The following is a 23,725-nucleotide window of genomic DNA, read 5'->3' on the forward strand; positions in this document are numbered from 1 at the left end:
CAGTACAATGCACTTTTCATTTAGAATGGCTAAAATAAAAATACTGACAAATTCTGGGAAGGAGCATAGTCCTTCCTAGGGACACCCAACAAGGCAGGTGGGAACGCCAAATGTTATAACCACTGTGGATACCAGCTCTGTGTATGTGTGTATGACTCAACACACAATTCTTTTCTTAGACATTTACTCAAGGTAATTAAAAATAAGACTAGCAACTGACTGGTACACAAATATTTATGTGATACAAATTTTTAAAATGTCTTATTTCTTCCTGTGAGATTTCACTTATTCAGATCACCAACTGATGATATGGAGCAGCCAATGTATTGAACAAAGACATATGAAGCACTCCACCCTCGAAAAAGGCCATTCTGTGCCATGGGCAAGTGTCAGAGATAGTAGAGAGGCAGAACCAAAAGAGAGGAAAGGCAGAGAAGGTAACTTCCATAGGATCTCTGCAGGGAAGGCAAGTCAGGGCAGCACAATGGCTGAGAACGGTTAGTACGAATCACTTAGATAGACTGTGGGGGATACACAAGCTATACATCTTCATCTTCACACAGTATTTAAAGTCCAAATGGAAGAAAGAGGACACCCGTTTTAATCTAATACAAGTAGTGCTCCCTTCCTTTTATAACTTTTTTGAAAGAAAGAAGTGGGAAGGGTATATATATATATATATATATATATATATATATACCTTCACTGAAATACTGTAGCTGAGATGTTTTACACATGCATGGAGAATCACGAGAATGAAGGATTTTGATGAGCCCATATCCATAAGGCACATGTGTGCATGTGTGCAAATGAAGTAAAGCTAGAAGTAGTGAAAGAATGACAAAATGTTATAAATTCTCTATTCCTTTTACGTATGATTGAAACAGAAATAGGAGTATCTAATTCATATTACTTTAAATGCTGAATTACTGTCCATAAGTCCTAACTCTTAAGGATTTTCTGTAAAAGAACTGTGGAAATGAAGCCCTTGTGAACCACAGAACTAATTACTTACTGACATTTGCAGTCTCAAAGTGCATTAGGTTTCTCATTTTGAAATCAGGTTCTAGACAAGAAAATAACTGACCATATTTATAAAATAATGAACGGAATCTAATTTTATCTTTGTACTTGATCCAAGCCTCACACAGACTAACACTGTCTTTCTTTTGTAGTGCCAAATATCAAAACATGACTTGATCATCTACACACTTTAAGGCACACTGGAAGATTAATACATTAGTTACTGAGTTTTACAAAATCTTTATCATTTCAAAATATAAATAGCTGCTTTAAGAAATCTAATGATTTCAACAATTCAAATAGACAAAGATAAAAATGTATTTTAATGTCAGACAAATACAGATAAAAAGAGATCTATTCATGCCTACTTAAGACAGCTTTGTTACCTGCCAAAATGAAGTACAGAAGAACAAATGAGAATTGTATTCTATTTCATTTCACCTTTCCACAGAGGCATAGTATGAAATTCTTTTCTTGTAACTTCCTTGTTAAAATTACAATCTATAAACTAGAATACCAAGCCACTGGGATAATGGTTAAATTACTGTGTTGGCATTCAGACTTCATTTCCTCAAAGATTTCAGAAGTTGTGACAAGCTGCTAGATATCTTCAAATCACAAGAAAAACAAAATATCCTTATCTTGAATGGAACAGGTCAAGACAGCAAACAAAGCTGGGTATGTAGCCCTCGGCAATGTTTTCTCTAGAGAAGCCAGATCTAAGAAAAGCACTTATCAAAATATTTGTTCCTCTCTAGTGATGGGGGTCTCGTGATAGGGAGGTTTTCACCCACATACGTAAAAGATATTTAATCAAGAAATCACAAATCACAAAAATATCATTAATAAAGCAAGAGTAGAAAAAATTGTTAAAATACACCTCCCTGCTAACTTCCTTACCTGACTGATTACCTGAAACACTTCCCTTCACCTTGAAGAATATAACACACCTTTCTCTATTTCTTAACTTCCATCAGTGGTGAAGTATACACTGTAATGTGTGGGGCAAAATTTAATAAGAAAATATAACAAGCAATCAATTAATAAATAATTATTGCAATTGAGCACAGAGCTTTCCACACTAGGTGCAAATCCTTGCTCCTGAATAGTCTTGTTCTGAGACATGATTAAGCGAACTGAACCTCACTGCTTCCAAGTAATCAAAGGATAGTTCTCACTTTATGGGGTGATTGTAGGAGTCCGTGAATTCACACATATAAGACACTTAAAAGTTCCTGATACATGTTGTAATAATTATACACATTTCATGTTGCAAATGAATAAAGCAACAATTCAAGCAAAACACTGTTGAATGCTATCTAATGTGAGAGCAAGAGCGAGTGAGAGAGCAAGAGAGACAGAGAGAGAGAGAGACAGAGAAAGAGAGAGAGAGAGAGAGAGAGAGAGAGAGAGAGAGAGGGAGAGAGAGAATCTTTTCTGAGTAATTCTGAAACCATTTAAATAGAGAGTATGAGAGTGTGTGCAATGTCTGCTGCCAGATTTTACAGTGCTTGGATGAACTGTGTCTGCCAGCCACTCTCGCCCCACATCATCAAGGTTGAGCTTTTCCATTTCTCCTTAATCTCACAAAAACCCAAGAAATAGGAGATCTACCAGCCGATAAAAATGACAAAAAGGAATCCCAGCTTTGTTCAGTGTGAGAACTTATTTGCTGGCATATATCGTGGTTTCATGGAGTTCCTCCCTGGTTGGCCACAAACTAGGTCAGTTGGATTGTATGCATATCCATTTTAGTGGTTTTTGTCAATGAGATAAGAGCAGAAATGACTTGTGTCTCCTCTGGGCAGAGCTTGAAGACAACTGCACAACTGGTCACACTGTCTTTTTATATCATGCAAGCCAAAACTGTATTTTCCATCAACCTGGGTCCCTAAAGCACTCAAGAGGGCAGATTCCATCTGCCACTTACATTAAACATGCAGCAAAAGCAAGAATTAAGCTTTAACCATATTAAGCTGGAGTAATTTTTAAGGATTCAGCCTGTCTGACTGATACATGAGCAAAAAGAGGAAAGCTACAAGCAGTTATGTAGTGACCTCTGTTAACGCCAAGATCTTACCCTGTGAAGTGTTATTTATTCTGAAATTTTCAACAACAGAATTAATGTATATGGGGGCAATAGGGGTGGAAGATCGAGCCACCTTGATTTGACATTTTCAAATAAAAGTATACTTTCTAATACAAGAAAGGACTATGTACACAGAGGGGGTAAAAAGTAAACACATACAAAACCAGCACCATAACCGCTTTCCCACAGGGCACGTAAGCAGGCTGGAATCACAGTCCAGACTTTACATACAATAAGCATTTAAGGAGCAGAAAGATGATTAACCTCAGGAGAGGATGGGCACAGAGAAGAAAAAGGTGAGTGCACAGCCAACAGCCAAGGATGCCTGTGCAGTGTGCAGAGAGCTGGCGGAGTCCCCACCCCTTTTGGAGAACCAACACAGGCACTCTAGTTGACTCGCTGGCCAATACCAGGGTCTTTAGAGATCGCAAAGCATGGCGGTAAGATGTCTGGCAAGGCAATTTTCATGTGGCTTTCAAATGAGCTGCTTATCTGAGAGAAAAATTTACTGTTGCTTTGCTTTTATTTCATTTTACTTTATTTTATTTTTGTGGTGCTGGATTAGTACTGGAGCATTATGCATGCTAACTGTGATAGTGGGCTTTTTGCCATTGGGTCAAAATATTTGACAGACACAAATTAAAGAAGCAATGTTTATTTTGGCTCCAGTTTCAGAGGTTTCAGTCTATAGTCAGCTGGTTCTGCAGCTGTGAGCCTGAGGTGAAAGGGAATGTCACAGTGGAAAAGCTCTGCACAGGAAAGCAGCTCACAACATGGCCGTCAACAAAGCAGAGTGAGAACTGGAGAGCCGGAGTATTGGTATGGGCTCCCTCCTTCTATTTTTGTTCATGTAGGTGCCCAGGCTATGGGATAGTGCCACCCACATCCAAGGTGGGTCTCCTGAATAGCATCCCGTCGCATACACTAGCTGGCTCAGGAAACACACAGACATATTCAGAAGTGTATTCTACCAATCTCGTAGGCATCTCTCAGTCCAATCAAGTTGGTAATAAAGAGGAATCATCACACACTAGGCCAGCATTCTACCACTGACCTTTACCCCTAGACCCTTATACTGTGATCTAAATTTACAAATATTTTCATGGTCCATATATATATATATATATATATATATATATATATATGCAATGCTGACATCAATCCAAGGAAGGCTGAATTTTTAATGTTCAGAAGTCACCAAGAGTTATTCACTGTTTCAGAAAATCACATGACCACGGGGGAACCTGGTCAAAAACTTGGTTCAGTGGTGCTGTTTGGTTGGCATCTGAAACCACTGCAGTCATAGTGCTGTTATGATCATACACAAACATATATACTTTAAATATCATATATATATATATATATACATATAGTTATCACTTTAAGTATCAAATATCAAGAAAAATTACTCAGATTTAACTCACACTGTCCTATTTCTTGGAAACTCCAGCTTAACTATAACAAGTAGATACAAGTCCTTGCAATCACAGTTTCTGGGGCAGTCGTGGGCAATTATTTACAGATGAAAACAATAGATCCTATTACAAAGTAATTTCCTTCTTTTGCTGTTTGTGTTATATTTAGGGCTTTACATTGGCTTCTTTGAAATCATATAAGTCTTTTATACAGTATTTTATGGTTCTCAATAAAGGAAGTGTTACCACTGGTTAGCTATACAGATGAGGTCTGAGAATTAACTGAGAAGAGCAATGAAAAAAATAACACTGTTGCTGTAACTCGGGAAGCCTTGAACACCAGGGTGGAAGCTCTGTTTCTTTCTTCACTTTTTCTTGCAAGCAACAGGAAGCTGTAACAGTTTTGTAGTGGAATAGGGTGTGAATATAACCGTATTCTTTGATAATTCACACTCAACCACGTGAGGTGAGATGGGGAGAGGAGAAGGCATAGAGACAGCAGCTACGGTCACTGCGATGTGACAGTGAAGGCTGACATGGGAGATGGCTGGCTGGACCATCTGGGGAATAATGCTGGTTTAAGAGGTGAAGAGAGAATCAACAGTTATTTATAGATTTCTGAAATCTCTGACAGGTAAGATGGATGATCCTAGACAGGATAGGGAAGCGTGAGACAAGAAGACATGTCTGGGAGAAGCACAAGGTGAGGCTCCAGTTTAATCAATGATGAGATATTCAGATAGAAATGGTGATCAGCGGTCAGCAGTGTGACTCAGCATAGAGAGTGATAATACATAGTCAGGGCCCAGAAGAACCAAAGCTGCAGAAGGGATGGAATGACTGTCTCCTAAGAGAGAGACAGACAGAGAGGGAGAGACAGAGAGAGGAGAGGGAGAGGGAATGAAAGAGAGAGACAGAGAGAGAGAAAAAGAGAAAGGCAGCCAAGGCAAAGACTGAGAAAATCTATCATTAAGTGAGGAAAAAAGGATAAAACTCATCCAGATGGAAAAGCAGTTGGAGACACAGAAAGAACTCCAAAAGTTCAATGGGATAAAAGTCAAAGGGGGGAAGGTAGTTGGTGGAGAGCAGTAGCAAAATGCCACTAGAGTTTAGAAGAAACAAAGGCCAAGAACAATCCCAGAACTTGACATTAAGAAGCTGCTTGGATTCTTCATGAATGTCACTTCCCTGGTGGCCAAGCAAGAAGGCAGCCTGGAAGGCTACTGACACAGAGAAAGGCTGAAGAGGCACGTGTGGGCAACCTGCTGTAGAAGTTCAGTGGGATCAAGAAAGATATTGAAAACAACAGCACAGGTCAGCCTGTGGTGGCCGGCATGGTGGTGCAGTTTTGCAATCACAGGACTCTGGAAGGCTAAGGCATGAGTACAAAAAGTTTAAACCCACCCTGAGAAACTTACCAACTTCCTGAGACCCTATCTCAAAAATAAAAACAAATACAATGGCTTGTAATTCAAATCAATACAAATGCCCTGAGTCCAATCTCCAAAATATAATAGGTCACTAATTATTGATTTCCATATATAGTGAGATAAGAAATGATGATTCATGAAGATGGGAGGGTTCAAATTAGATTTAAGAATTGTGAAAAAAAACACTTTTAGCCTAAATATGAGTCAGTAAACTGAAAAACAAAATTAAACACACATTTTATCTAATAATTCTTACTTTAAGAAGCTAATGACAGTACCACAACCACTTTTCCTGCTCCCTGAGACTTCAAAACATTACTGGTCTATGTGGCAACTGCTCTCAACTTGTATTTTGGGTTCTTGTTTACCTGCAGGGAAGGAAAGGTAAAGCAGAGACTCATAACAGGAACTATATTCCAAATGAAAATAGGTCACCTCTATTGGAAAGCTAACCTATATCACTCTTAATAAATTTGGTTTTTGAAACCTTAAATCTGTGAATTATGTGTCTCATCACTCATAAATTCTCCCTAGAAAATCTTTTTTTCATATATTTACACAAAAGTATATAAAACTAAGTCAAAAATCACCACCTTTTACTACTTCATAAAACCAGCAGTCATCAAGCACCTAGTATGTTCCAGACCTGAATACAGAATTAAAATAAACTTAGCTTGGTGAAATGTAAATGAATATGTAAATGAACTCAATATTCTAATTTATATAAGATGTCAAGTATTTTCTGTTTTGTTTTGTTTTTAGAAGATGGCACACAAATTCTGACTAGCAAATTAACTGAGAGTTTTATAGCTTGGCAAATTTGTTTTCACTTTGGAACAATTTCTGACAAAGAGTCTATAATACATTGTGGCTAATTAATGACTTTTTCGTGGTCTGACATACATAATACATGAGCTTTGTGATAGTCTCATCTCAGATCCTCCTGAATTATCTCCAAAGTTTCAAGTCATATAAGTGACAGAAAGAAGGGAAACTATTTTCTCTTCTGTTTCATGACAATTTCTGGTATAAAAGTGATTTTCTTGTGAACAAAAAGTGATATGCAGGCAAGTTGCTTCCAAATTACATTTCCAGAAATGTTAGCATACTAGTGTAGAACTGCTGCTGGTTCTATAAAATATAAGTGCTTACAAAAAGGGACACTTTTCATGAATGTAGAGAACATACTACTTGTACAAAAAGATTAGAACTATGAGTGATCGAGTGCCTAGTGCTAGAAATTGTTACTTTTAATCTCATAGGAGCTACAAGAAGTTGATTACACACATGAAATTAAAGTTCACTAGGTTCAGTTTTCGAAGACTCTATAGTTAAGGAAGTGCACCATATAAAAACCTTATCTCATCTGTGTACTGGTTGAGAATGTTTTAAGAATGGGAACAATACTAGCTTCAGCCTCTACTATTTAGTATCTGTTAAGAAATACATCTTAATAAAGCAAGACGTTTCACCGATTTGGAAATTTTTTTTTTTAATTTGCAAATTCTGATAGAACAGAAATGTCTAACATACATGATTTCCAAAACCCTCCTCTCTCCAAGTCGCACTAAAAGGGAGTAACAGGAGATGGAGTGACTGACAATTCACTCTCCCTGAGGCAGGGTAAAGATGAAGGATTCAGAGAAGTAAATAAAACTAAGGAACATGGAAGCCAAGAGAAGACACTCCCCCTGGAGCATTTTATTTCCCTAACTTGTGGACAGTGAGAGAAGGAGATGAGCTGAAAAGCACAGGCAGATAGCGAAGAGACTGTGAACATTCGATCTATTTTATACTTCCTGGAGATGAGGGCTAGCACAGGGCTGCCATGAGGCTGGCAGAGAGATAGGTTAACTTGCTAGTGGGCAATTCTATTAGTCTCTTTTACAATTAAACACATAGTATTTTAGGCAATGTTCAAAACTTTACTTCCTATTTCCACAAAGGTACTAAACAATATACAAACAAAAATCCACAATTTATTACAAAGTTTAAATAAGTGTACTTTTTCCTCCAAAATCAATGAATTAGAAATCATAGAATGTAATGAACTTGAACACCAAAGATACTTCAAACTGGAAACTCTATAATTGTCATGGGAGAATAGCACTATTTATGAGGCAGAGGTTCAAAGTCTTCAACATGGTGTCTAGACACACTATAAACATAGGAAGTGACCAGAGATTAATCCCTTACCTTTAAAGATGTGATCAATGGTACCCTGAAATTCGATCACATTCCACCTATCCTCCAAACTATCCTAGCAATTTATGTACACTGTCCATTCCATTTATATAGAACTCTAAAAGTTCAGCTTAATGGAAGCAGGGAAAAAGTTCTCCACTCACAACCATTAGTTCACAGGTACCACATAAACAATCTGCCAATCAATTCACAAACTCCTCAAAATCAGATGTACACTAGGTTTGATCCTGAACAGGAAACCACACCTTATCACTTTCATTAGAATAATGATTTTTTTAGATATATAAACCTCTTCATATGAGTAATACATGTGATACACGTCTATATTTCAAGCAAAATCTTCCCTAAGCAAAAATCTTTCTAGAATTACATTTTATCATGCAGAACTTTTTTTTAATGAATAAGGAGAAAGCCAGACTTTGTTCCTCCTAGCTACTGAGCTGTGGCTTTGTGAAATGGAATTTACAATTACTAAAAGGAAAACAGCCCCAAATCCCACAACTCCTTTCACTTAATTATTCATGATATTGATCAGCACATTTATTTTTAAAAACAGATGAAGTTAGGGCAGCACTCATTTAGAAGGAAAACTTCTGATAACTCGCCCTGCTGTGAACTATGGAGTTTCTTTTTCAGGGATTTGTATTTTGTGTATGTAAATTTTAAAGTGAATCAAACACCATCATACATGTTTAAAACAAACTTCAATGTTAAAGACACTTGCTGGTGACACATTTCATCCTAATTCATCCATCAGGATAAATTTCTATTTATTGTTCTTAACCATAAAAATTGAATAATTCAATCAATACTAAAAATAAATGTGCAATGGTAAGGAAAATAGGATGCATGAGTCATCTGGGAGTTTGGGAAATTATTTCAGGTTTTATAAGCCATGTTCTCTTTCATTATATCCCCAAATAGCACATTTAACAAGAGAAGATATTCTGCTGTGAATATCAATAAACATGCTGAGGAGATGTCCAGAATAAAATCTAGAGCATATACAAGTTTAAGGAATTTTCTTGGAGGTGAACAATTTCTTCAAACATGCTGGTCACGCCTAGACAAGAGGAATTATGATGTTCTTCTCAACATTTTGTAGCATTGTACCATATATCTATTATCCTATAACTATATGTAAAATGTATATCAAAATAAGGCAGTGATACCAGTACAACTATACACAGCATTCACTGGGTTTTGTCAAGAGTCTGGCCTGCCTTGGTGCACTCCTTACAACCATCTATTCAGTAGAAACCTGTCCAACTGTGTAGACAAAAACAGACTTAGCGAAGTCAATTCTTTTTTTTTTTTTTTTAAGGTCACATACTTTTAAGACACAGGTACAGTCTGCCTGCATTAACAAGCACACATATTATTACTAAAAAAAGCAGACCAACATGGTTCACTAGATTTCCAAAAACATACGTCAGTTCCCCCAGATGTACCACATGTTCTCTGAAAGCTTTCAACATACTTCTCCACCTCCCTTTTTCCTGGAGCCTCACCCAGGACTCCCTGACTTAGGCAGCAATTAGTGAGCTATAATTCATTCATAGGCAATAAAGTGACTTTTAACATTTCCTATTTCTAATTTGAAAGACAACTAAAATCTAGAGAGCATTTATAATGTTTAATGGATATGGGGTTTGGTGGTATGGCAGATTGCATTATTGGCCCTAATTCTTCACCTCTGACTATATCTATGTCATGTGACTACAATTCTTCCCACTACAGAGGCAAGAGGATAATTCTCCACTTTTGGCTTTGCTCTTGGCCATGATTCTTTTTATGGAAAACTGAATGAAGCAGAAGTGGTAATATTCCACTTGCAAGGCAAAATCTTAAGAAACTGTGTCTATTTCTAGAGTGCTTGTCTTTTTTTACCTCTGCAATTGGGAAGAAAATAATTTCCACCAGGGAGTGATTCCTTTGTCCAGAGCCTGATCATGATATATGGAATGAACAAAGTCAGACATATCTACAGTTTGAGCAAGTCTAGGTTAGATGTACCCACTCCAACTGACCATAAAACCATGAGCCAACATAACCGAGTTCAGCACAGTCACCCTAGCCAGTAAGAAAGGATGAAAGCTACAATAACTTCTCTTGTTTTGAGCTACTGAAGTTGTGTGGGTTCTTAGTCTGTAGAATTATTGTAAAATAACTGACTCATGGGTAGATCACACTTTTATTCACAAATATTAATTCTTTACCCCCAGACCTATTTGTGGAATAGATGTTTCTACCTACTGTCTTGGCTGTGTAATTTTTCAATAGATTTTTGGTCTGCAAGACATACAGCAGGGCCTAACAGAAGCTTTAATGCACCAATAATGGTCTGGATAAGCTTTTCTCATTGATACCATAAGATGCAGAGGCTATTATAAACTTTTCGGCTGAGGATATAGCTCAGCAGCACAAGCACCTGTTTGACAAGTGCAAGGTTCTGAGTTTGATTCCTGGTACAAAAAATAATGATATAAAATCTTTGGCTTTTATCCCAGTGACTTAGGGGGTATAGTTCTCACAAAGGATGATATGGTTTGTCTCCACTAACATCATACTGAGCCTCCATCCTCAATGCGGCAGATGTTTGGAGGTGGAGTCTAATAGGTAGTATTAGGTTCTCACGGCATGGCCTCTATGATGAGTTAGCTCTTGCTTACTTGGGACTAGAAGTAGTTACCATCACAGCAGGGTTTTAGAAAGCAAGCCTTCCATTAGTCTCTGACCCTCTTTATGTTTTTTCTGGTAACCGGAGTTTAACACAAGGCCTTTGTACAGACTTACAACCCAAGTCCTCTTTTTATTTTTCATTTTCAGTTAGGGTCTCGCTAAATTGCACAGTCTGAGCTCAGATTTCACAGCCCACCTGTGTTTGACTTTCAAAGTTCTGGGATTAGAGGTGTGTGCCACCACTTCCAGTTCTCATTTTGTTTCTTCCACAGTGCTTGCCCTCCTATTCTCTGCAAAGGAAATACAGAAAGACAGTTGCTAGATGTGAATGCCTTGATGTTCGATTTCCCAGCCTTAAGAGCTAGGAATCAAAATAAGCCTTCTTTTAAAAAACTGCTATTAACACATTTTCTGCATATTAACGATTACCTTCACAGTGACAAGTACATAACACATCTTTACATCCCTTCATTATCCCTTCCTCTCTGCTCCCTCGATTTCCTTTTACTTTGTTCTTTAATTTGTTCATACATTGGATTTCGCATGTAAAAGAAACCATGCAATATGAAGGCTTGTAATTTCCTACTCTCAGGTATTCTACTATATCAGCATAAAACTGACAGGGGGTGAGTGTGCTGTGTGAATGCCTAGGAATGTACTTCATAAGTATCATACTGAGTGGTAGATAGAAGGGAACTATATTATTGTTTGGAAACATGTATTTATCCCTGTCCTTTGCTCCTGTGACTGCTAGTTAAAGGAAGATGAAAAACTCTGTGTGATATATGGCCAAACCTAGCAGAACGTTAGAATGCAGTTGAATGTTCTGGCTAAATATGTTGGGTTTCTGCATTCTGCGACAAGAACACCATGTCCCAGATAAGCTTTTGTTTAATTTCCATTCTCTAGAGACAAAACCTGAGATGAACTAGGTTAAGGAGAAGCTGAGATTGAGCAGTGTTCTTAAAAGAAACACTGTAAGGGAGTAAAAGCATAAACCAAAATTAAAAGATGCTGAGAGGCAAAGAAGTTGCTACTGAGGATGCTTCTGGTCCTAGAGGGCATCTTGGCCTTCAGAGAATTCAAGCAACTCAGGTTTTTGTGCCCATGTATCTTTCAGGCACTCATGTGCCAAAACCCTGAGAGACATAAGCTTGGCCGAGACAGTACCCTAGTGCAAAGGAAAATTCTCAAGGAAGAATGAACCTCTCTGAGCCATCTGCAACTGCTACTCTCAGCATATGGGGAATGGTGATGGTGGTCTTGAATTAGTGCGCTGCATGGTGTACAGTCTCCATGACAGTCTGATCTTCAACCTGTGTCCTTGAATGAAAATCCCTTAGAGCAGGCACAGGGTCCAGGCACAGAGTAGATGATAGATGTGCTGATCTGAGATGACTCACAACTCAAAGTAACACAGATAAGTTGTTCGCTTTTACAAGTCATTGAGTTTGTGGGTTGTATGTTCCCAAAACAAATGCTGACGGATGCACTTGTCAAACAGCAAAGAAGAGGTGAAACTTTAAATTGCTTACTTACTTAAACTTATAAAACATCATTTTATTATAAGACATTTGAAATTCAAAAGGTACAAATAAGTGGAAAGATATTCCACGTTAATGTATTAGAAAAATATTTTAAATGTGTATACTATCTTAAGCTATCTATAATCTCAAAACAACTCATCAAAATTCCAGAATGTTTTTAAAAAATCCTTAACAAACTTAAAATATACATGGAACCACAAAGACCCTAAATATATGAGAAATCTTAAATAAGAAAAGAAGCAAGGTAGAGGCATAATAATGCTGGATTTCAAAGGATATTACAAAGTTATAACAATCAAAACAGCATGGTACTAGCATAAAACAGACATGTAGACAAATGGTACAGAATAGAGAGTACAGAAACAAATTCACCCATTTTTAGTCACCTGATTTCACGAAAGGTGCTGAAAAGACACAATGAAGAAAGGAAAAATGTCTTCAATAAATTATTTTTGGACAACAGAATACGCATATCCTGTTCAGAGGAGTGAATTTTGGCCTTCTCTCAAATCACACATAAAAATTGACTCAAAATAAGTTAAAGTTTTAAATGAAAGGTTTAAAACCATAAAATTACTACACAAAACTAAACAACAAAGACTGATGGCAGTGGTCTAGACAAAGAATGTCTGGAAATGACTTCAAAAGTATAAGCAGTTAAATAAAACAAACAAATGGTATTATGGTTAACTAAAAAGATTTGGTATACACAAAAAGAAGTGGGCAAAAAAAATCCAAAAAGACATTTATCAAAAAAAGAGGTGCAAATTGTCAACAGTTACATGCAAGAATAGTCAACATAATTAATCATTAGAGCAATAGAAATTTAAGCCATGGCTAGACATTACCTTGTGTCTGTTGGAAAGGCTATTTTAAAAGACCAAAGATAACCCATTCTAGCAAGCATATGGGGAAAAGTTACTCCATACAGTGCTGGTGGGAATATAAATTGGAGTATGCATTACAGAAAACAGTATGCAGGTGCATCAAAAATACTATTGGGGATCTGCTGAGAAATGTAATCATTTACTGTGTATTTTAATCTTACCTCACAGCACTATTCCTTTAGAATTCTGGCTCCATGTATGTAGGTTCACACTCAAAGAAGCTTGGCTGGCCTCCTTACAGAGTGACGCAGGATGGGAAATGTACATGCCCAGAAGGTCCTCAGTCTCTTAACTGAGGCATAGAATTCACAGCTGGCCACCTCGGATTACAGGAAAAGGAAGGGAAGGGCCAGGCAGAAGGCAAAGTGGTAAGGAAGGCATTGGTGTCCCCTTGCCAACAGTCTACCCGGGACTGATGAGTACTTTATCTTTTTCTGCAGTTATGCCTCTCCAAGACCAAATTTAATGAATCTCACCAATCCCATCCTATCCTCTATCTTAAAAAAGGAACCAAGTAATCAAATAAATGTAATAATTGCAATTAGAGACAATTGAAACAGTTTACCTAGTAGGAATCAGTAAGGATGGATCGATCACCTTTAAAATATAGCCCTACCATAGGCAGGAAAAATAGGACAAAGGAGAGAAAGGGAAGGGGAAGAGGAAAAGGAGGAGGCAGCCACAGCAGCACAGGAAGAGAGAATGAATAGCAGGGACACACTAATCGCATACACAATGCGAAGTGTTTCTCTCTCATTTGATTTTAATCTTTTTTTGCTTGAACATCTATAAAATATCTGTATTTATTACCTTACAAAGTTATGTTTTGGAGTTTATTCCATCACCCATCCTAATCGATATCTTCTTGTGCATTGTGTGCTAGTACACATGTGTGCGCACATGCACGTGTATGGATGGGGTGGTGGTTTAGTGAGTCAAAGAGGACAATAAGAAAAATGACAAAGAAATAATGAAATCATACACACGGAAGGATGGAAAAACAAGACATAGGGAAAACCCCGTAAGTAATTTCTATACAAATGACAAAAGATAGCTCCCAGGAAATTATAACGTAAGAACTAGAAGGGGAAAAGAGAAAAGAAAGAAGGGAAAGGAATAAACAATAGTTTGTGCTTTCATTGTTTGATCTTTCATGCCTGTATCTTGTAATCTGAACAATTTTGAAGATAAGAATTTGCAAATATAATAACCATTGTTAATTTTCTATAAATTTTGTTTTGAAATTCTGTAGTAGTTTTTCTTTTTTGTTTTAAAATGAAAAAAAAAAAAAAACTTCTTAGCAGCAGGTAATTATGGTACTGTTTGAAGGAGATAATCTCGACATTTTAGAACTTCCCATCATGCAAAAATACACCTTCTACTTTTAAGTAGCTTCACAGAATATGTGAGCTGTTCCATGACATAATAAAACTTATATACTGAGACCTTTTTACTCCTTTTCCAAAAGTTGTATTGCCTTGGAACACTATAGAAAACAATGCATAGAGGAAAATATCAGTTGCTATTAGTGAACTCACCCAATAAATTAACATTACGTATGAGCAGGTATATCTTTACATAGCATGTAAGAAATTCCATTTAATGGAATGAGAAAGAGAAAGAACCTTTGGCCTATCAGGCTCAAATTTCAAAGCCACCTGGTCTAGGCACACAGCACTTAGTTTATCCCAGAAAAAGCCCTTGCAAAGCTTCACTTAGTGTAGTAGAGAAAAATGACTTAAATTGTCTAATACATGCAAATGTAAAAGCTTCTGTAGGCTATGAGAATTGGTAGGGGTGAGGGAGGATCTGTCACACGCACCGACTTTGGTACAAACATGCCTTATCTGTATTCCAGAGCCCTCAGAATATTCACCAGAATTAGTAACGAGGACTGGTAATCAGCCTCTTCCCGCTGCTTTACATGCAGGGAGGCGACCAGACCAAGTGAGTAACAGGCATCAGATTAGATCTCTAGTTGCATTGTTTAGGTTGATTTTAATTGCTGAAGAGTGTCATTACCATCTTTGCAATGCATTAAGTTATTTTAAAGACTATATCTATGTAAAAAATAAAAATGGAATGCAATTCCTTAAGAACATGCAAAGAAGTATTCAGTCATCCTCTTGCTGTGGCTGTATAAAAACCCTGCCCAAGTTTGAGCCCACAAATAAACAAACATATGTGCTGTCTGCAGAACTTTTCAAATGGAGTACAAAAAGTCAATGCACATTCCCGAACTCATGACACAGAAAACCCCGAAATGTCATATTAAGATGTAGAAAAACCTCAAGATATCTATTTCACAGCTACATTTACATACAAGCATTTGCAAGGTGAAACAATCAGTGGTATTTAAAAAGAAATACTTACACACAAGAAGGTCTATGAAAAGGATAAAACACTAACAAAAATGTTGCATTAGTGGATGCTAGCGAATAAGTGTCTCAGGACATTTATTCTTTCAATCAAAATGATAATGTATGAGGGACTGGGGATTTAGCTCAGTGGCATAAGCGCCTGCCTTGCAAGCAGGCAGTCGTGAGTTCGATCCCTGGCACCGATAAAAAAACGAAAAAGACCAAAAAAAAAAAAAAATGATAATGTATGAATATATACATGGGATAGAATGGCATAAAGCAACACACATACAGTACTAATGAAATCAGGTTTTAAAATTGGCAAACACAAGACACACCCAAGCCTCTCTCTGTGAGTATGCCCCATTTGTGGACTGTGGAGGGGGAGAACCAGGTTTCACAAGGTAGTGATCCCCACAGGGAAACCAGTGCCATGTGCAGGCCACTGCCAGAGTCAGGATAACCACATTCCAGCCTCTCTCTGTGAGTCAGTACCATTCAAGGACTGCAGAGGAGGAGAGAACCAGGCCTCACAAGGAGGTGGTCCTTGCTTGGAAACCAGCACTGTGGTCAGGCCCCTGCTGGAGTGGGGACAGCCACACCCAAGCCTCTCCCCAAGGGTCAGTGCCATTCTTGGATTTCTTGAGGAAAAAACCTGTTCTCACAAGGAGGTGGCCCCTGCCTGAAAACCGTAGCATTTTCATTGTTTTGTTGGGTTGGGTTTTATTCTCTTTTGTTTTGTTTGATTATGTTAACTCTGATGGCATAAACAGCTATTTAAAAGACAGCAAAATGTATTATGGTAGCCATTTTGGATTTACTGTTAGCTTACTTTAAAGTCCTTTATTGCATTCATTGTTTTGTTTGAATTGTTTCTAATCTATTCTGTTCTGCTCGATTTTCACTATGTCTGAAAATATCTGCAGCTATTTTGAAGACAACAAAAGGCATTATGGTAACAGTTGCTGATTTCATAAGATTTTGAAGTCCTGTGTCACTTATAGTAGTTTATTTTGATTGGTTTTGTTCTGTTTTATTTTCCTTGATTTTATCCTCTTTCAAATAAGATAAATAAATAAGTAATAAAAATCACATCAAATAAAATAACGTAAAATTGGCAAACACTGAACATTGTCTGTTGCCAGCTAACATTAATATATTCCTGTCAGTTTCCTGGTTCTAATGTTACTCTATATTTATATACAGTGTAACCTCAAGGAAATGCTGACTGAAGAATATACAGAATGCTTTGTATTATTTTTGAAATTTTCTCCCAGCCCATAGTTATTTTAAAATAAAAACTTTAAAACTGCGTGTTTACAAGCTTTACCCACCATGATTCAATAAGTCTTACAAGGGCCAAGGAATTTCTGTCATTTCAACAGCACCTCAGAATACTTCTACAGAAGGAAAGTAAATTGGAAATTACAGAAAGAGAAATGGAACATTTCAGCACTAAGAGGAGAGATTTCTCTTTGACAGGTCACTGATGAAACTTCTCAAGATTCAAAAAGTTCTCGCCTATTTGTAACAAATTATTTACAAATTTGGAAGACATACTTTTGATTAGTTGTGAGATAATCATTTACTCATTTATTTCATACATCTATATTTTAATCTAATAAAATAATGAGTGGATTTTGAGAATTCTAAATTACTCTCTTGCATTAAAATGAGCTCATTCAGTGAAAGGTCAGCCCTTAGGACTTAGCAACCTTTAATTTATGCTTCCCTTACAGCCAATATTTGCCACAGAACTTTTTAAATTGAGATGAAATCAAGAATTTCATCTGTTGTGAGCTCATGGTTTGTCACTTAGAAACTATGCAAAGCAAAATGAAATCCAGCCATTATATACTGAAATAACTGTAATTGTAAGACAAGAAAAGGCAACAACAAAACAGAATTTCATGACAATGAAAGACATCAGAATTTCACTATACAAATATTTACCAAGGTCCTAATTTGCAGTTGTCTTCCAACCCTAAAGAATGAGAAAAGGCAGATATTAAATAAATTCACTAAACTAAGTTTTAATTTCCTTTCCCTATAAATAAGATATTTTTTAATGGCTGATAGTTAACTTAGGTACTTTTTTGTAACAAGGACAAAACACCCAATACCTACGATTTAAAGTAAGACAGGTACGTGGTACTCTGGCTCTTGACTTTTAGAAGTTTCAGCCCACCGTCCTCTGGCTCTGAGGCAGTAGTGGCATCGGAGAAGACTCTGCCCTGGAGTCTCACATCATGGTGAGAAAGCTGCTCACATCATGGTGGCCAGGGAGCAAACAAGAGAAAGGGGAGCCAGTGAGGGAGACCCATCTTTCAAGTCATGACTCGCCTCTTCCAACCAGACCCCAAGTGCATTATACTTGCCCCATAATCTAATTGTCTTCCATAAGCCTTACCTAAGAGCACAGGAGACTACTGAGGAGCACCTAGATGTAATCCATAACAAGAAAAAATAGCTCAGAAAATGTGAGGCTTTAACCTGTTTGGAGGACGGTCAAGCATTTTGGAGGAATGGATGGTTGGTTACACTCAGACCCGTTGACCTGGTGGGAGTCAATAGCTTTCCTGGCAGAAATCACAGTGAAAATGGGGTAGGAGGAAGCCACGGGTAACATGTGAAGGAGGGTAGTAGAGGAGAAATCGTGGGTTGTTTGGTTCATGCAAAGACCCTAAAGCCAAGAGAATATTGTTGAGTTTTCAAGGCATTTAAAGAAGATCCCCATAGCTGGATTATTGACTCAGGTTAGAATTATACAGAAGTAACAAGATAACCTGGATGTTTATCTTTCTAGACAGTGGATGTCCATTGACCCAAAGCCTCTGATTTATGGATTAGTGGCGCAGTTTTGTTCAGACAGACTGGAGCAAGAAAACGAGTGGGAGATGTAGGGTGACTCTTTTAGGTGAAAATCATAAAGGAAGTTCAGTGCTTAGACTGTGGCATGGAATATGATAATCTTAATGATTGTTCTGTGTTGTTAATCAGGTGACTGGTTACAAACACAAAAGGAAAAGATGAAATCACAGATCACTGAAGCCACATGCCTAGATGGCCATGATGACAGTGAAGGAAAAAATATCATCCGCACTGAAAGCAACCTGAAATGATGAATCTATGGGACGCAGCGTGGTTAAAGTAGCAGATGTCCCAGAGATCTCAGAGGTCACAACAAGGGGCCATGAAATCACTGTAAATATGGACTTTCTTGATATGCCCGTTGGTCACAAGATAATATGGGCTGCAAACTAAGCATCCCAGAAGCTTAGCTCTCCTGGGTTAATCAAGCTCCAGAGTCAGGCACTCTGACCGGCTGTTGCAGGACAATGATGAGTCAAACACACATGACACTACTTGCAAGGTTCCCTACAGGACAGTGTAGGAGAAATCAGCTAACGAAATGGCCAGTTTCAAGTAAGTGATAAGAAATGCTATGAAGAAAATGAACAGAGAGAGTGTATGTGAGGTGTCCTAATAGAGAAGAGGAAAGAATCTAAGAGCCAAAAACCCCCCTCTGTGTAAATGTTAATTAAATTGTGATCCAAGGATGGGCAGCAGCCAAAAATCGTGTGTGTGTGTGTGTGTGTGTGTGTGTGTGTGTGAGAGAGAGAGAGACAGAGACAGAGACAGAGACAGAGACAGAGCGAGACAGAGAGAGTACACTAAGAAAAACTGCCTAACTCCAAATCTCTTTTTCCCAAATGCTAGGAGGTGTTGAAGGAACAGATAGTGTTTAAATATCACAAAGCTTTGTAGGTAATATCTCATCATTTGGATTTTATTCTAAATGCAACAGAAATCCATTAAAGCATTCTTGGTAGATGAGTATTCATTTTAAGTAACTTTTTTTTTAAACAAATGGGCCAGCTATGCAGAATAATCTGGGAAAAAGAAGCAGAAAAGAAGACATGGGAACCGGAGCAGAGGATCCAACACAGAAAATGGTGACTTAAAACAGGGGATGCAGTGGAGGTGGGTGGGCAAAGGTGAGAAGTCTTTCAGCGTCGAATCAAAGGACACAGGAGATCTGAGCTGTTCTGGTTTTCCAAAATAAGTGTCTTTGAAGAATTGTAAGGCCCGAAGAATTCTTTCTACTATTAAGATAATATATTGGCAGGGTCATTTGTCAGAACATAATCAAAGTGGGTTTTGAGTTACGCATCTCATGTCACAACATCAGAAAGGCATCCAAAGCTAAACAACCTAGAAAACAAACAGGACAAAATTTCTCTGGCTTCAGAAATAAAATTTACAATCTGCGTTATAAAGGCACCTGAGAGAGTGCTGTGGAATTGCTGTAACATAGATAATCTATTTCTTCAAATGCCAATATGTCTCCAATAAGGAATATGCATACTGTCTGAATTATCATATCCTACTTAATAAAATTGTGATTTCCCTCACTCAGTGCAAGGCAGCCTCTTGCACAGTAAAGATGCTACAAATATTTACATTCCAAGCAGCAGAGCTGTTTGAAATGCCATAAAGTTCTGCCAGCACTTCTATTACAGACCCTTATTTCTTGTTTATAACACGTACAATAAAAGCAGGAAAATAAAAACATACTATGGATTGAAACTTGGCATACAAAGTTTCAACCAGGGAGTACATTTCTACTGCAGCAAATTTTCCAAAGCAATGTTCACTGTTTTTGGAAGATGGGAGAGGTGGAGGTGGATTTTAAACCAAAACTACTTGGCCCATGAGATCTGTCTATGAAAATTTGATACAAATTAGATCTGTATCTGTATCTGAGAACAAGAATTATCACCTCTCAGTTTCAAAGAATTTCTAAAATGATTTTATTGTCCCATATTCATTACTATTGCTAAAATCTCTGCAACAAGGATATTATCTACTGCATTATTATCCAGCCTAAGAAGGGAAATGGTCCATCAGCACTAAATGACAATAAAATATACATCCAAAGTAAAATAACATGTCTTTGCACATATGCACATTAAAAACCATGGGCAAGCACTTTAGAGATGCTTAACTTCAAAGGCATAAAATAACCAGTCAAGCGAAAACGGACTAAAGGTGTACTAGGGGATGACTGAATCAGAGACAGTAAGAAGATATGCACAGCATCAGTAAGCCTCCCTGGCATAGGAATATCTCCCACTGCATAAAATTAACATGGTCGCAATGCTAAGCACTAACTGAATGAAAATTGGGAAACAGTACATTGAACCAGGCATCTCTGTTTTGTGGCATTGTCACAATGAAGTGATATATAGATCTGGCAGTTTGAAAGGGGCAATTATATTTATATACTCTTCCAGCACAAAACATATTAGAAGTTAATGAGAACTTCAAGTTGGACACTTCAATTATGCAGTAAAAACAAAGCTAGATGCTTACTGAATGAACCAGAAGGAGTTAGGCACTTAGAAAAAGATGCATATTTTGCTAGCAGAACAAACAGGCTATTAGTTTGTAATAACTAGGCATATATGAAATGTGACAGTGATAAAATTGAACATAAATCAGCAACTGAAAGGCTACAGCTTGTTTTCCACGGCTAATCTTTGCTCTGCTTGAAATTGCTCAGCACTTTGATGCTATTAAATATTTTGTTGCCATTTTAAGAAACACGGGCTATCCAGTTATGTTGTGAAGGATGTTTAAAAGTTAGAGTTCTTCTAGAGAAATATACTTAATGACTTCATGTCTTCAAGCAGACATTAAAGACATCCAGACAGTGAGAAGGACATGGGGCTGAATGCTACTGTAGGGAGGTGTTCACTGCCTGAATCTATTAACCAGCAAATCAATTAATCTTTTGGTGATTCAGCTCTCCCACCTTTAGACACAAGGGCCACTTACTGGCATTGAACCTCCACACTCATCTAAAACAAGTATGCAGCAATTTACTATATTTGCCTGGAGGATAGGGCCCCTCCGGGGGGTCTTCAAACCACATGTTGACTCTCAATTGATTTCAAGCAAGTATCTGAAGTGCCTGGTTCCATTCATATTTTCATACAAACATCTTACCATTCAGGGCTAAACCCTATCAGATGGCTTTATGAACAAACAACGACCTGTCCTGTTACAAACAGTGATTTGCATATATGAGTGCAAATATTCTACAACTGTAAGTGAATATTAACCTGCAGACAACTTCCTCCCCAGCACCATGACAGACAAAGGGTTAAAACCACAAACTAGGTGCCAGGTTATTGCAGCCAAAGGCAGGCTGATGTTAGTAAACACAGCTAGCAAAGCAAAAGTAACACATTTAACTGATATTGGGATATAATAGCTCTTTCAAAGGCAATTACTTCCCCTTTCAATCTGTGATGGACTCTGACTCATTATTCTGATTAATTCCTGTTTTTAATCTATTTACAGACCAAGATTCTTTTTGAGCTAGTATTTATTCATCTCTGTGGGAGTAGACAGAAACCACAGTACAGAGGAGTCGAGTTATTCTTGCTTAATCATTTAGAATATTTCTGGATTCACTCACTATGTGAGCTATGTGAGCGAAGGTTTCTGATCCCCCTTCTGCACCTCGCACATCTCCATCTATTGCTTTCCCTGGCTCCCTTAGCTCTGTTTCCTCATGCTTGGGCTAAGGGTAAAGGACTGGATACCCCTTTCCTAGAGCTCTGTCTGTTCCCCTCCCTTTTGCTCTGAACAGAGGTTTGCTGTCTGCAACCTAAGCCTGCAACGTTTGTTATTAAATCATTCTTTTGAGCGCACCTCCTGGTTGTAAATCAATAAGGAAATGCCATACAGGGAAAGACATACGGATTGGTGAGTGAAGCGGAGCTTTCCACAGAGGCCAAAAGCTGTTTCTTCATTTCAGGCAACCAAAAGAAAAAGAAGCAAAAAAAAAAAAAAAAAAAAAAATCCTGATGGTGCTGTAACTCGGGGTGCCTGGTTGCTACTTCCTGGTTTTCCGTTTCTCCTGCTTGGAGAGCTTCGTAGGACTCTTGGAGAGCACAGAAGCAGACTCTCGGGTCAAAGCTCAAGAAATCTGAGCTATAGTCCATCAGAGAAAATGTGCAAAATAAATACGAAAAGGTATCCATTCAAGGCTGCAGATTTGTGCGTGGAAAGAACACGCAGCCTGGAAAACTTGATTGGCAATGGAGGAATTCTCCATCCCTGGCTTCCTCAGACCTAAAGAGCTTGTGGCAGAAAAGTACCCTATTCCCACCCATGCTCCATGCAGACAGGATTCTTTCTCGGCATCCCTATGGTTCATAACTTTTTATTTTTCAACTTTCACAGGCCAAATCCACTACGCTAAAGGCAAGTCAAAGGGACCCATCCTCGTGTCTCCCAGCACTCAAGCTGTGGAGGCAGAACCTTATCACCCCGAAACCAATCTTCACCCCAGAGGAAGAAAAACAATCGCCCCACAATAAGTCGGCTGGGAAAAACCACCTTTTATTCTCCATCTGTCAGGTGCATTTCCTAGCTAACAAACTTTGGAGCTCCAGAGGCTCCAAAGCAGCGCGTAAAGTTTCCCTGGCGGGAGGGTTATACCTGCGCCCTAGCGGAGCCTGACATCCCCGACCTACCTGGTCACCGAAGCCTGCAGAGCGCCCGCCCCGCCGGCCCGCCCGCCGCAGCCGCTAGTCCGGGCCCCGGGGGCCGCCGTGCGCGCCCCCGTCCGCGCCGTTCCCTGCCGAACCCGCGGCGCCCGCCCGCCCGCCAGCCGCCGCCGCGCGCCTGGCTGCTGTGCCGCTGCCTGCGCCGCCGAGAGAGCGCTGTCTGCGCCGGCCGAGCGGGGCTGGACGGGAGGAGGGAGGCGGCAGGAGAGAGGGGCGGGGAGCGCGGCGCGCCAGCCAACGGGGCCCCACGCCTCGCGCGCTGGCGGGGCCCCTTCCCCGCACCGCAGAACCTGGCGCTCGCCCGCGCGGGGCGCGTGCACCCGCGTGCCTTGGGCCTCCGAGGCCGAGGCAGCGGCTCGGGTCACCGCTGGGTGGCCTCGCTTCGCACACCTGGGATCCGGGGAGCAGGGGGTTAAGGGCAGGAATTGCACTTCTAGGAAAACCCGCAGCAGCGCAGAGACAAGTGCTCAGATCACCTATCTTATTATTAAAGCAGATCATTAT

General features: G+C 38.8%; 1 protein-coding gene across 6 annotated transcripts in view; it reads right to left on the reverse strand.

Moving 5' to 3' along the window:
- The window catches only part of Cntn3 (contactin 3), a 319,453-nt gene extending 296,144 nt beyond the window's left edge, over nt 1–23,309 (reverse strand). For 3 of the 6 annotated variants that reach the window (XM_063260261.1, XM_063260256.1, XM_063260262.1), the window contains exons 1-4: nt 23,189–23,309; nt 17,766–17,899; nt 17,592–17,622; nt 11,041–11,134 (exon numbers count right to left, since the gene is read on the reverse strand). The gene's annotated coding sequence lies outside the window, so the exon portion shown is untranslated. The remainder of the gene's footprint in view (nt 1–11,040; nt 11,135–17,591; nt 17,623–17,765; nt 17,900–23,188) is intronic. The other 3 variants (XM_063260257.1, XM_063260258.1, XM_023566560.2) reach the window with 3 other exon arrangements.
- Between the last annotated feature and the right edge of the window lie 416 nt (nt 23,310–23,725).

This window comes from Cavia porcellus, unplaced genomic scaffold (assembly GCF_034190915.1).
Source record: "Cavia porcellus strain 051 isolate PalLab524CR breed Dunkin Hartley unplaced genomic scaffold, mCavPor4.1 scaffold_13, whole genome shotgun sequence".
NCBI classification, from domain to species: domain Eukaryota; kingdom Metazoa; phylum Chordata; class Mammalia; order Rodentia; family Caviidae; genus Cavia; species Cavia porcellus.